Source organism: Coffea eugenioides, chromosome 7 (assembly GCF_003713205.1).
Source record: "Coffea eugenioides isolate CCC68of chromosome 7, Ceug_1.0, whole genome shotgun sequence".
Lineage (NCBI taxonomy): Eukaryota > Viridiplantae > Streptophyta > Magnoliopsida > Gentianales > Rubiaceae > Coffea > Coffea eugenioides.
In genome coordinates, this window is record NC_040041.1 from 32,782,058 (window position 1) to 32,798,171 (window position 16,114).

Consider the following 16,114-nt stretch of genomic DNA (forward strand, 5'->3'; position numbering starts at 1 on the left):
TTTTTATCTCATCACTTCTCTCATAGGATCAATTTCCTGATCAAATTTGGAATCAGGAACCACTTCACAATCCTCATTTTCTTCAAAATAAGAAAAATTAGTGTCACTCAAGTCGCTACTCTCCACTGAGACTCTTTCATCATCTATATCACCTTCATTATCTCTATCAAGCACATGTTTCCATGACTCGTCAGAACTAGAGTCCTCAAATTCGTCATCAAAAGTTCCAAGGTCAACAACCACCCTTTCATAAGTTTGTTCAATGCCTAAATTCTCTTGGTTGTTCTGATCATTGTTATGGTTTAAAGGTCTATCAGGCTTAGTTGGAATAATTTCCATTTCATACACATGCAAATTGATTACAATTCCAGATTGATGCATTTTAAACATCTCAACTACTGCTTTGTCGTCATTAACATCACGCATTTCACATGTTCCAGGAATTTCATGCCTCATATGTATAATTATATTCGCATTTCCAGGCATTTCACTCAATGCTTTTTCAGCAACATCATATAGCAAGTTAATGTACAAGTAGCCATCAGGATCAACATTCAGAATTCTCAGTTTTCTTCCCTTCTAATGCACAACTATGTCATAAGCACCAATATTCACCATCCTACATTATTAACATTAATAGTTCAGCACTAACAACTATTAACATGATTCTATGATAATGAAACACTTTTACTCAATAAATGAAGAACAGGGCACAACTCAAAGATCTAAAACGTAGATTTGGCAGAATAGACAGTTTATCTAACTTATTGCAGATTATCAAGCATTCAACAACTATGGTCAACATAACAGATTATAAACTTATCTAACTACATGTACCAGTGATCACAACTTATCAAACTATATCATCTATTCAGCTTATCAAGCATTGAACAACTATGATAAACGTAACAGATGATGATTTTTGTCATGCTTTTGACTTTAACATCTAACTAAGTTCATGGTTTTGACATACTCCTTCCTTTCTCCTTCAAGTTTACATGATAAACTCTGATTTCTGTACATGTTCTGGAAGTAACAGGTCATATTCGATCATATTTCTAAAAATTTACAGAGCTTGCATACCTTTTTTGTTGTTATTTTTGTGATTTACAGTAGAAAAATCTCAGAATTTGCCTTTTATACTCCCTCCTTTCTGCTTCAAAACCATGAAATTAGAATGCTATCATCACTGCCTCACCAGTTGAACGAAAATTGCAGGTTTCTTTAGCTTCCATCTTCACTACGTTTCTTCTTATTTTTCTTTCTTCTCTTGATGCCTTCTTCACAATATATAAAAGACTGATTTGTTGTCTTGTCTCTGATGTCAATCAGCAAAATGGCGCCATATTGGTGAATGAAATTGGCGCTAGTTGGTTAAATGCATTTCTAATTAGCCAGATTCCAACTGATAAATTGGTTAATGAAATTGAAAATTTTAATTTGGGCCCTAATGACTTATTTATCAGATTTTAGTCTTATAATAACACAAAATGTCTTGGGTATAATAGTAATTTCACATTATATGATGTCAGCAATTGGGTCCCAAGTTCTGCCAGAGGAGGTCAGTGTAATTGTGGAAACCTCAGGGGAGGTCAATGAAATTGTCGGAAACCTCAGGGGAGGTTTCTAAAATTTTCCTTTAATTTTTCAACATTAACAGTTGCATCAACTTTAACAGTGCCACAACCTTCAATTAATTTGTCTACCTCACAATTGATTTCAACCAAATCCATCAACTGATTTTTCTCTTCGAAAAATTCATCAATCTTGACAAAATTAACAATTTCTATGTTGCCATGATCTACAAGCACATCTTTAACTTCATTGATGACTTCACTTTTTTTTCTCAACCACAAGTGAAATTTTTTCTTGAATCATAAATTCTTCATCTTCATGTGCACTCACAATTTTTGCAATTTCTTCTTTCTTTGTCTCATCAAAAAATTATGTTTCTTCTTCCTCGTCACAAGTTTCTTCTCCACCTTGACTACAAAAGAATTCATCAAATTTTTTCAAGCCTCCTTTGCTGTCTTTGCATGTATGAATTTACTTTGCTGTCTTTGCATGTATGAATTTATTCGTTACGTGCTACTGGACTTGGGTGTTGAGATAGTAGAATGCCTTACAATCCAACTATCTACTTCTCTCTAATTTTTTATTGCATCATCTGATAATTTCATGTCTCATACATATTCCATGAACCCCTTCTCAACAATATTCCAAATTCCAATAATTTGGACTAATCTTTCTATCATCAAACCCCAAATTTCAAAATCGTTTTTCCATAAAAAATAAAAACACCGCAACATTGTAAATAATACAAATCCATACTTTAATTTCAGGAACAATTCCCAGGATCAAAGCCTAGTGCTCTGATACAACTTGTTAGGACAAACAAAAAATGTGCACACACCGCAAAAGCAATTTTGACACATATAAAAATATGTGGGAAGAGGAGGAGAAATAAACTCATAACAAATCCTCAATAATTTTATTAATCCAAAACTCACATATGAACAATAACAAATACTAAGTTGTAACTTTTCACCCACGACAATTTACAAATCAATTATGAGATTTTCTTTCAAGCCTAGTTGTCAAGACTCAACTCAATTTTTCAGGTAATAATCAACTAGACTAGTAGTATTTATAGACTGCAAAATTTCCTGAAACAAATACAATTGTAAACCAAAACTTATTTGGAAACTAACTTGAGATTTCCTAATCTAATATGGGAACTAAATAAATAAGACACCAAAAAGAATTAGGAAACTAAATGCTGAAATAGTTTGGTTTAATTTCCTTCGTATATTGGAGATTGTCAAATCATTATACTGCTAGTTGAATTGGCTGCGACTGCTGCATATGGTCCTTTAGATATGGGTATCAGTAGCTGAGGTCTGTTTATATAGCCTTGCAATGTATAATAAGGAATCATGAATTCTCCTGCTTTTTGTTTGAGGAAGTTAACCTTCTTGAGTTCTGATTTGTGAAAAGATTAACCATTTCCAATATAGCTTTTATTGTGCTTGGCTTGAGATTGTTAACACGATAGATGTTAACTAGCGGAAATAATAATCTGATGGATACACGTGCAAGCAATGAGTCTAACAGAGAGCAATTACGAGTAATTTGAGCTTATCTAAAAGTCTGCTTCCTATTGTTCGACCAATTCAAACCACTCCAGATTGTCATTCTAAGATTTCTAGCTGCACAGGACTATGAAGTGATCGGTTGCTCAAGAGATTTTCTTTTTCATTGTAGCCTGTACCAAAGCATACTCTTAAGTAAATAAATGTTTAAAAAAAAAAAAAGAATGCTCTAAGCAGGAGTTTATTAATTTCCACTCTGAAGCAATATGCTGTTTATCCTGTCTTTACATCACCCACTGTAATCTTTTATCCAAATCTAGCTAAAAAGTAGTTTTAGATTTTGCTTGAATTAGTTTATCCTCCAAACCTTTTCCTAATAACGTCTTTCTTAACCAATGTATTTGTCCATACCTGTCACGGGCAGCTTCAAATTGATGTGGTGTTCAAACTGACACTGCACCCCAAGTGCATTCTTTTGCAAAAAGTGAGATTCTGGTTCAGCCACTTATTGGCTTGCTTTCATGCATCTATGTTTTGGACCATGCCTATTGGCTTAATAGATAGTTTTGTTGGAACCGATTATGAGGGGACCCAAAATGTTAAGGCACATCATATGGCTGAGATTAACCTATATTTTGTCAGAAAATTGTTTGAAGAAGCAAATCAATATTATTTTATTTTCTTCCTGCTGTCATGCACGATTTTTGGAGTTTTAGTAGAGTCGATGTGTTATTTAAGTATAATAAATTTCATTCTAGTTGTCTAGCCGTTATTTAATGTATTTTTCTCTGATTTGACCCACCACATGATATATTGACCAGTTACCATGATATATTTTTCCCTCTGCCGGTTTAAATTTTTTTAATTCTAGCCATTGATCCACTACTCGTTTGTCATCTCAATTGTGAATGAAAGCTTTTCTTGTTTTCAAGAGAGATGTGGAAGTTGCAGTGTAGTTTATATATATACCCTATTATCAGCCACAAAACCAACTACTAATATGTAAGTTCTACATAGTTTCAGATGCATCAGTAGAAACACCAAATTTATTATCACGACTTCTTATCTCTGGTATACAAACGGTTCGCTTTCAGTGGCAGTACGGATTAGGCAAAAATTCACATGGTATCAGAGAGTGTCATGGTTATTTTCTTTTCACAATTGTCTTTTTGTCCCTTTTTGGCATCAAAATTAATTTCTTAGGTTTTCAGAACTAGCCCATTGGTTATCTGTTTTCCCATTAATGATTTCTCTCCTGATTCCTTGAGATTCCTTGGTACTTGTTTACCTATTTTTTACAGCTTCCACTACTTGTTTGAAAGGACTTTCTTTGATTGTGCATAGCATTTGCGAGGTACTTTTGTTGGACCACATCGCTTCCATAGGAACTTTGACTAGTTAGGGAAGGTGTTAGGCTAATCCACTCATAATCAATTTTGAGCCAGATGCATTATTTTTGTTTCGTGGTAGCATAGCAGTAAGCATCTTGGTGTATCCTATCTTTACTGCAACCAGTTGTAAAGTACAAAAGAATTGAGCTTGCTGAAAAGAGTGTAGCCCTTTTGTATTTTCAGTTTTTGCATTTGGCTAGGTTATTGAAGAAATTATCTTCTTTTCAAGAATCAGGGATTTAAACTTTTATGGTTCACATGTACGTGCAAGCTTCAAAAACCTTAAGTTTTGTAGACACCAAAAATTTTATCATTTTATTCCTATTTCTTGCTCATTTTAGTTCATTTTTTGTTTTATTTTATTTAATTTAGTTATATTCATTTTATTGTAGTTTATTTTATTTTTGTTTATTAATTTTTCTTTAAAAAAAATTCTTCATGCGCACGCCTTCTTCATGAAAACTGGTACAAAAAACCAGCTTCAGTACACATATTTGCAGATGCCATTTCCATCCAATTTCCACTTTTTTTTTTTGCAATTTTCATTCCCTCCAAGACCTTCAGTACAATGCCAACTCATCTTAACTAGAATCATCAAGAAAAATCTAGGATTAAGGCATCTAATGGCTCTAAAAGTGCCACAAAAAATTGGGTTCATAGGAGCCATTGAGATGAGGGTTTAGCAACCGTTATCTCATATAAATGGAACAAAACGGGGCAAAGAAATGAGAGCAAGGTAGGGGAGCGGCGGAGAAAGAAAAGAGAAAGAGAAAAGAGTGAAAACAGAGAGGAAAAAGAAAGAAAAGGAACAGAACATTTCCAGCAGAAACTCTGAGCCGGGGTTGGCAAATAGGCTTCCTTTTGGGCTGAAATCTGATCCTAGTCTTGGTCTTTTAGGTTTCCTTTCTGTTTCTACGTTCTCCACGTTGGTCAAGGTATAACTTTTGTTTAGAAAAACTCTCAAAAGAACTTCCCCATCCTTTCCGAATTTTGGCTTGAAATCAGCTGGTTGTCAGCACTTAGATTTTCGTCGGCAAAAGTTTGCTGTTTCGAGCCTCTCGTTTGGATGCGTTTCTCCAGACACTCCACGTCGATTTGGCTCCGCAAAGTATTAAAGGTACCCTTTTTTTACCTTCTTCCATTCATGTCTGCTCAAACTGGCTCTGGACATGTCAAATTTTGATGTTGCATTTGTTCTTATTGCATTCTCTTTCCCTCTTCATTCTGTGGCCTTTTCTTCCCTTTTTGTGCAAGTTGTTTAGCTGAAATCTTTGCTTCATACCTTTGTGTTCGGATCTTGTGTTATTATGGCTCATAAGATCATCCCGCATTTTTCTTAAGTTGATGATAAACACAGGAGTTGCAGAGGAAAGCTGTAGAAAGAAAAAGCTTTCTTCGAAGCTTGCATGAACAAATCTGAAAATTTGAATTTTGGCCCCCCCATTTTTATATAATCTTCTATGGCCCAAAATCTAGAAAATTGAACCAGTTTGACCGCTATTAAGTTTTAATCATCTTTTGCATATTTTAAGCAAGTTTTTTGGGCAGAATAATTCTGGACTTTAAGACATAAATAGGGTTTACTAATTTTTTTAGTTGATTTATTATCTTGGTGGGTTTTAGTAAAAAATAAGTATGGTTTTGGGTTGTGTGTTTTTTGTTTGGGTTTTTGATAGAAAGTTTGGTTTATTTTGTTGGGTTTAGCATTAGTTTAAAGAGACAAAAACCCATGCATTTCAATTGGATTTAATTAGTAAAAGGATGAATTGGCCAACAAAATATTCCTTTGAATTTCCTTTGAATACATGGACAAAAACCCATGCTCTTTTTCCTTTGAATTTCGGTTGGGCTGAGATGATTTTTAGCCCAAAGAAGAAGTAAATGGCCTAATTTCTTAAGAAATCTGATGATGAATTGTATTATAGTCCCTGTATTTTTGAGTAATTTTACTGTGTCTCTAAATATTTTGGATTTCTTTCAATTAGTTCTCTAATTTAATTGCAATTTGATCCCTACATTTTATTTTTCTTTAATATTGACCTCTAAACTTTGTAATAATTTATTTTGACCCCAAAAACTTTTGTAATTTTTGCAATTAAATCCCCAACAGCTTTAATTTCGTAAATATAAGTTGTTTATCTTCTTTAGTTGTTAATTATACTTCATTTAAATGCTTTAATTGGTAGATTTCATGATTATTTTCATTTCTCTATAATGATAAAGTGAATTTGCACTATATTTACATGTTATTCCTTTTATTTGTTAATTAAATTGATAACTTCATCTTTTTGTTGATTTTGGAGTATACATAAAGCAAATCCAACCCCAATTAACCATTACTTCAAAGGAGGCATCTTCTTTTATTATTTTAAACCCTCTTATGTGCTCCTATGTGTTTATGTGTAACTCCATTTTTTTAGTATTTTTTCTTTATTTACTCGTTATATTCATTTTAAGTTTCATATATTTAATTTAATTTTGATGATTATTTGAAAGGCATTTAAATGCTAAATTGTAATAGATAGGTGTTCAAGACATGTATTTAGTTAGGCTATGTAGTAGATAGGTTTTAATTTTTGCCAAAAATGTAATTAGTTAGATAAATATAATAGTTAGGTTATTATTTTTAAATTTCCCCTTTAGATTGTAGTTAGGGTCTCAAATGTAATAGTTAGATCCTTATATGTGTTTATTTGTTTCTGTGCTTGCATGTTGGTGCGCTTACGTGTTTATTCGCTTTTTTTAGGGTTTCTGCATCTAAATATTATGCTTATGTGTTATGTGCTCTATGTACTTTATATGTTCATTTGCTTTAATTATGTTTTATATGATTTATTTAGTTATAATAAATGCATGATGTCACTACACTAGTTCAACGCTAGTTGTGGCCTTTTTCCTCGATTTCTCATTAGTCAACCGCTAGTGCGAACTTATAGATATGGGGTAGTCAAATACTAGGCCCTTTAGACCGTTTTTGCGTTAGATTCACATTTTTGCATGATATTTATCACATTTTATACATGTTTTTCATTTTTAGGATCTTTTTTCATCTTGCATGATATTTCCTCTATATATTATCTCCCTTATCCCTACGTGCGTGAAACATGACATTTAGACTTACATTCCATTTAGAAAATTAGAAATAGGTTAGTTTATTTGCTTGATTAGGAGAGTTACCCTTCAAATAAGGAAAATGAACAAGTATAGTTTTTTGGCCTTAGTACGCTTGTATCTCCTCTATAAAAAGGAAAATTGAGTCATGAATTTTAGTCCCCCGTACCCGTTATGTTGCATTCATCTCTTTTAAGTCATGTGTATTCATATATTATAATTTTTCTATTTCTTCGAGTCTCATCTTTTGAATATTCGTGATCTTTTCAAAGAATCACTCTTAGGCATCGCAATTAATGCAATTGGCATCGATTAAACTTCGGAAAAACATTCCAACCCTCCCAATACCTCCTAGGTCTAGATTCATATTCATGTAGAAACATCCTAATGTGATAAGTTTTATAGGTTAGATTAGGAACATTTTCGATTAAACCTTGGAACTAGCCTTGGTTAGGTTTGAGCCTATCAAACCTTTGACTTCCCTTTCTTCAACCGCGACTCCCAGACCTTTTTCTATTATTTTTCAAAGATCTAGAGTCGTCTAAAAAGATTTTTTTTTATTTTTATTTTTAATATATTTTCCTGGGTGAGTTGGTACACCTAAACTCGATACCAAGTGGCGACTCCTATTTTTCTTTAAAAATACCCTTTTAGACTATTATTTTCGGACTAAACCGTCGCACTTTCTAAGTCCCATTTTAAGCCCTTTTTCTTTAAAATAAAAAACTAGTTTTTGAATAAAAATTAATCAAAAATACATTTTCAACACTTCAATTATTTTTCCAAAAACAATGGGGCGCTACAAGTTTCTCAAAGAATAAGTCATGTATCCTAGATGATGTAATTACTTGGACTTTCAGTCGGAGAACCACACTTGTTCTACTCTATCAAAATGTTAATCTAGAAATTTGATAGGAAATTGACAGAAACTGCAGTTTCTTTGCGTTTTAGTTTATATAATGATGATATGATGTCTCTGAGTGAAAATCAGAAAGTTTACAAGAGAAAAGAAAACAAAAAGAAGCCCATTGACTGCATATGTGATACTCGAGTGTCACGTAGAGAATTTGTATGAAGAAAAACTATTTTGTGGTGAAAAGTGAAAGATGTTAAGTTGAGTGACCAATGTGTTAATAAGTGAATTTTTGAAAGAATAAAAGTAATAGTGGGATTTCACTATTCATCTTTACTAAATATTTCTTCATTTCCTTTCTTCATTCCTTCTCCAACAAAAACCCTTCCTTATTTCTCTCCTTTTTCCTTACAATCAAGGAGGATTCTTGACAAATCAAATACAAGCAAGGAGTGACGAGTTAGGGGATTCTACTTTGACAACTAAATCAAAACTGGACCTAATCATGAACTTGGGGGGAAGAAGAAGCCTTAAAATAAAAATAGAATAGGTTAGGGTAGAGATGTTGCACTATGTACTTAAACTTCTGAATTAAAATTGCGTAATCAAATTTTCAGTATTTTCTTTTTTGGGCTATCTTTATCCTTTATGGTAAAATTGCATAACTAAGTTTAGAGTTTAGAATGTATTTTAGTTAAAAGATAGGGCAAATTACACTTTACCCCCTATGGTTTAATATTTTTTTACATAACCCCCCTATGCTATCAAAAGATATACATAATCCCCTCATGATTTGAATTAAAGTATCAAAATGATGGAATTTGTATTCCATAACGAAATCAACTAAAATATAAAAAATACTCCTATATGAAGTTGAAAATTATTTGTTAACCATAGGGGGGTTATGTATATATTTTGAAAATCATAAGGGGGTTATATGATAAAGTACTAAACTAGAAGGGGGTTATATGATAAAGTACTAAACTAGAAGGGGGTTATATGGTAAAATATAAAATTATATGGGGTTAAAGTGTCATGTATATTATGTTTATATGTTTTTGTCATTTCAACCATTTTACTTTTTGAACAAAAGCAATTTCAACATTTTCATAGGTTCCATTATGAATGATCATTTCCGTCACATTGGCACTTTAATCCAAACTATGAGGGGATTATATATATTTTTTAAAACTATAGAGAGTTATATGGAAAATTGTTAAACTACAAGGGGTAAAGTGTATTTTGCTCTAAAAGATAAGATGAGAAAAGTGATGGGTTGGGTGATACGGTGGAAAGAAATGTAAGTGAGATGTACCGGGCCACTTACACTATAAAAAAAATAGTTAAAAGATAAGGCGAAATAAAACCTAAGGCAATTGAGCAATCCCTCCCATTCTTGACCTAGGACCGTAAACAATTCAAAACATTAACAAACAGTTCCCAAATTAGCGGTTAGTTTGAATTCAAAATTTAGCAAACTTGAGCTTCAACTAAAATAAGAAATCAAATTTAGTTTAAGTTATCAAATCAAGTTCAAACTACAGTTCCTAAATTAGGGGATAATTTGAATTCAAAATTTAACAATCTTGAGCTCAAACTAAAATAAGAAATCAAATTTAGTTTAAGTTATCAAATCAAGTTTGAACTAAGGGGTAATTTTAATCACAATGTTTCTTACTTCTACGTGACATGCCTAATTGAAGAGAATTAATGGATTATAGATCACTTAGATTTTACCCATATTGAATCCTATTTGGATTATATTATGTGTTTAAAAATTATCTCTAATTTTAAAATAACTTTAAACAACTAATCTTATCTTAACGTGCTTTCTATCAAATTATTACAATGATTATATTATATGTTTAAAAATTATTTTTAATTTTAAGATAACTAATCTTAATTATTGAGTAGAAGTATAGTAAAACCTTTTTAAATTAGAATTATTGAAATATTACATATCCCATAAAGTACTTCCTTTCACCACCATATCATTGATTAGTATTCAAATTGTTCATCATCTCTTCTTTTAATTTTGAATTAACTTAGTGTAAAAAAGAGAATTAACTGTTATACCGATATATTTACTAATATTATTAGAAACTGAATATTTATTGATGAAGAAAAATGAATTGATGGATCTTTTTCTACTTAATTAAATATGAATATATAGTTCTAGGTTTATGGTCATTATAAAAATTTAAATTATCTAAAAGAATATTTATAAAAAATGAATATATGCCATGTTTTGGCAAGTTTTTGGTATGGGGTACATTATTTGATGTATACTATCATATTATAGTGGAAGTATGTAAATAAATTTTTAAAAATTAGTAAATAATTGAACATTTAAAATACATTAATTTTTTAAAATTAATATGAGTGAACATGAAGAAGCATTGTTAATTTTTATATTTAAACTATTCATATTTAAATTATTTAAAGAATCACAAATTTGTTTTATTAAAACACATACGGCAAATTTATATTTGCATTCTACTATTATTAAGTAAACTAGTCTAAACCACTATGCTACGCATAGTAGATCATATTTTTGAAAGAAATTATAATCGATGGAGGAATTTAAAAAGAGTAAAAAATGTACGTAATTATTCATATAATTTAGGGCACATGAAAATATAGTTAAAAAATGAAATTTTGTGGCAATAGTTCAATATATGATAAAAACATCCCCATTATTTATAAACTATCACATTGATGGAAGTTAAATCCTGAAAAAAAAAAGTAGAAATCTATATCATAAATTGAGCGACATGTGGGTTCAATTAAATATAACTAAATATTTAATTTGATAAGTAATTGGAATGCTTACAAATATTTTGCCTTTGATTAGATAATTTTTTATGAAGGTGAAAACATTCTTCACACCAATCAACTCTGAGCACGAATGCCAGTATTGGGGGTTTAATTAATTCTGTTGAATTTTATGGAATCGTACTATAAATGAGAATGCACAATTTTTGCATGAATGAATGTATTGGTTGAACAATGTACCGCCATTTTCTAACAATTAAGAGCATGCAGAATTTAGAATTATCATTTGTTTTAGAAAGTTTGTAAATAATATTGCATGAAAATATATACATATAAATAATTTATACCTTCCCTTTTAAATCTCTACAATAAAAGCATCACAACGAAATATGAATCGTGCATGTCTGTTTTGAAGAGCGGGGTATAGGTTACCACTAAAATTTCTAACTTGTATGTTAAAATTGAATATATTAAGAAGAAATTGTGATATACAATAAAAAATAATTAAAATTAAAGATATATGAAAATAATTACCTGATAATAGTGTTGATTACGTCATTACAATGGATACACACCATTTTTGAAAAATGAGATTGACATGGTTGTCCACAATTTTTGCATAACTTATGGATAATATTTTCTATATTAATGCTTTGAATGTAAGCAAGTATCCGAAAATATTTACCCTAAACCCATTCAAAAATGTATAGATTACAATTACTAATTCAAAATAATATGTAGATAATTGTTCATTAATTAATTAGTTGAGAGAATTTTTACCGTAGATGTGACTGCAAATATCTCCTCCTTTGCAATCTGGCGAGTTTGAAATTTAGGTGTTGGTGAAATATTTGTAGGTGGGTATGTTCCATAGTGAAATTAAGTTGAGAGTTAAGATCGATACCACAAGAAAGTTGAAAGAGATTGATACCAAAAGGAAGTTGAAAGAGATGGTAAATAGCATTTTTGGTGAAATTATGTTGTTATCTCTTATTATTGGGTTGGAGGAGTTTTAATCGAAGTGGAATTGCTAATTGGAGGAGTATTAATTGAACTGGAAAGGTGTGTGAAAGGAGGAGTGTTAGTTGGAGTGGAATTTTTATTTTGATGGAAACGTGGTAGTATGTTTCGAACGTGGACATTATGTATTTTATGAAACAAATTAAATGTAAAATGCTAGAAAAATGGAATTGAGGGTGGGAAGGTGTGTGTGGAGACTTGTTGTTAAAAACCTCTTCTCAAATTTATATAGATATATATAATGTGATAACTCGAGAAAATCTTGAATAGACTTAGCCATTATTACCCTCAGTTTGTCATTTGAAATATTATAGATAACAAATAATTGGTCAAATTAAATGACTTAATTTAATTATTCTATAAATTGAGAATTTAGAAATATCCTAGAATGATGTCAGAAAAATAATAAAATAAATTAAAATTAAAAAATTATATGAATCAAATAAATATATGATATGCATACCGTAATTTGTGTGATTTAAAGATATTATGGTTGAACGAGCTACATGTCTAGTTAATTTCCTATAAAACCAAATGCGTGAGAATCTAATGGATTAAGGAAATACAAATGAGGTTAGGAGTTAATGTGTGGTTAATAAAACCACAGCCCTTAATAAGCAAATAAGTGGATATCAAATGACCTAACTAACCCTTCATCCTAGCTAATTTACCGTGCGACCAATCGGATACCTGAGTTCTAGAACTAAGTAGAAGCTGAGTGGAGAGCTTTGGAATTATCACCACCGACTAAAGAGGATCAGCTCATTTGGCGTACCGACCGAGAGAGTGAGAGAGAGAGTTCTGCATTTTTTTTCTTGGACAGCAACAACCGAGAGAAACACAGAGAGCCAACTATTTTTTTCTTCCTTCTTAACACTAAAGCTGAGAGCTAAGCTAGTGATAGGAAGAGAACTATGCTAGTTCCATTTCTGATTAGTTTCCACCGAGAGAAAGAGGGCAAGCAGTTGCAGTCGAGGAAAACGAAGCTAGGAATTGGAGCAGTCTACAATTACTGGGTTTTAAAAGAAAAGAGGTAAAGAAATTTCTGTAACAACCCTTTTATTTACTAAATGCCAGTGAATATATAGGATGCATGTTAGTTTTAGCAAGGAATAATGAGTTTTAACAGAAGGAAAATCTGTTAGAGAGGGAAAAATTTGGAACTGGACTGAAGTGTAGGAACGGGAGTTTATTCTTTAATGTTACAGCCTGTAATTAGTGTAAAATTAGAAACTAAAGTGAGAAATGCATGAACTATGGTTATCTCAGGTTTTATAAGGGGTTTAGTTGAAGAAACTATGGGAAAAGTTAGATTTTTGGATTGAAACCGAGGGAAGCTATCTGCTGGAAATTTTTCCAAGTTAACCGAGAGGGGGAAAAATGGACAGATTTCTAGCTGTCTTCATGATTTTGGCCTTGAATTTCTATGTTAAACTGTAATATATATTGTAAATTAGCTTGGTCTGAACATGCATGAAAGGTTTGAACATGAATTGAAGAGATTGTTGGAGAAAAATTGGGTTAAGTTGATTGCTGCTAAAAATTCTGAAGTTATGCCGAGATAGGGAGATTAGGAGCTGAACTAGTGTTGCTTTTGATTTTCCTTGGCTGTAATCTTGTGCTCCTGCTAATGGTACTCTGCAGTTTGATAACCAACTCTTGCATGTGGAATCAAATGAAGAAAGCTGATGCAATCTGTTGAGAGAGAGAGAGAGATAGCCGAGAGGAAGAGAATGAACGTAGGATCAGTTTTTCTTTCAAATTTCAATTCTGTGAACTGCCATATATAATATTTGATGATACTCTGTAGTTTAATCATTGTATTGGTATAATAAGTTGGAGTTAACTGGATGAAATTAGGAAGGAAACTATGAATTGTGTTGTTACCTACCTAATAGCCGAGAGAGGAAGGAAGGATTGATTAGCCTTTTCCTCTAACTAAGCTGTAAAATCCTTTACGCTCTGTACAAGGTCCTTTGTAGCTCAGTAAATGTGGTTAACATGTCTAGTTGGGATATAAAATCGGAAGTGAGGTTAGGGATTATGGTTAGTGTTTGGTAATTTTATGATGACTTAGAGGGAAAGTTTCGGACCATTTGTAGGTCATTTAGAAGTTAGTATATGTGTGCAATTGGTTAGGAAGCTTGCACGAGAACCATAGAAACGGACCATGCGTTTGCGGCGCACAAAACCGTTCAATCGGGAAAATCGGGCAGCCCAGAATCTGAAATTTGGCCCCATTTTTCTCTATCTTACGTATTGATTCAGGATTTGCCAAAACATGAAAGTTGTAACTTCTGAAGTCCTTGTTGTGCCTGCAAAATTTCAGCCCAATCCGATCAGTGTAGCCTGAGTTATGATCAAAACACTGATAGCTATGCAAAATGTTGGATTTTGTGACGATTGTGGTTTTGCTTTTGACCGTGCTCAGTTCACCTTGACAACATATGAACTGGGTGTTTAGTCTTCATAAAACTTGTAGATCTTTGTTTCACCGTCGAAACGGTATAAAATGCGTCCAAATCCGAGATCTGTAGCTCCAGTGATGCTCAAAACAATGTAAGGTGACAGAACTGCCGTTGAATCAGTCAGTTCTGTGCATGAACTTTGGACCCATTTTTCCTCATACTCTGTATTGATTCAACTTTTGGTCCTAACACAAAAGTTATAGCCTTATAAATGAGCTTTTCAACGCCTCTAGAATTTCTTGATTCCGATCTCTGAGTCATGAGTTGTGGTCGTTCAAACAGGGCCTATTAGGTACCCTGAATTGAAACGGCTGGGACTGTCTTGTGCATTTTTGCCCTAGTTTCGTTGAGATCTGATTTGAGGTGTCTTCATGAAAGTTGTAGCCCTTCTTCTTAGCTTCATAATGGTAATTCATAGATCTTAATCCGACATTCCTAGCCCAATTTATGGTTAAAACAGTTTGGAACAGCAACTATGCCCGTTTCCGTTTCCGTAAGCCGTTTCCGCGCATGCATGTGCCAATTTTGCAGTTTTGCTTGATTTATGCATTATAGTAGCCGTTTGTGGAATAATGTGATACAATCTTCTATTTCAGACAGTGGTGAGTTAGACGAAGCCAGTAAGGCCTACTAGCTATTACACGTGACGTGATCTTCGCTCTTTTGCTATACTTGCTTTTTGTGTAAGTATTCAGGCCGTTTTTGTGTATAACTTGCTTATGTGCTTTGATGTGAATGAGAGGGTACTTAGGCGAAGGTGTACTTGATCACACTTGACCTAAACCCTAATTTGCACCTGTGTTTATCTATGACATGTATATAAATGAATTATTTTGATATTGAACCCCTTGAGTTTGTAGTTCGGGGTGACGTTTGTGGGGCCTGATCTCAAGACCTAGACGGACTATTCGAGCCAGTCGGGGCTTGGTCGAAACCAGTCCAACCTAGTCTTGAGGTCACTAAGTTTGTGAACCAAGTTTGTGAACCAAGTTTGTGAATCAAGTTTGTGAACCGAGCTTGTGAATCAAGCTCAATTTCGTTTGCTCAAGCCATTTTGTGAGGTGACTGGCCAGTGAGGGTGATAAGGTGTTAGGTGGAAGTACAAGTGGAGTTCTACGGACCATTATTTGTGGTCGACGGAGTGTCGACAGGAGGTCACACGTGGCACATGATTTGGCTTTGGAGCCAACCTGTATCCTTAACTTGTGTTGTTACTTTTGTACTTGCGATTTGATATCGTTGTGACGAAATTATTTGTCTTAATGTAAAATTTACGCTTTTACCCCTGTTTACTTATTAAGCGTATAGTTTATCCCTTTTAGCTTTGTTTTCCTTACAGGAGTCAGAGATTGAAGAGTGGTTGGATTGAACTAGAAAGTTATTTTGGGAAGATCCGTTATTCTA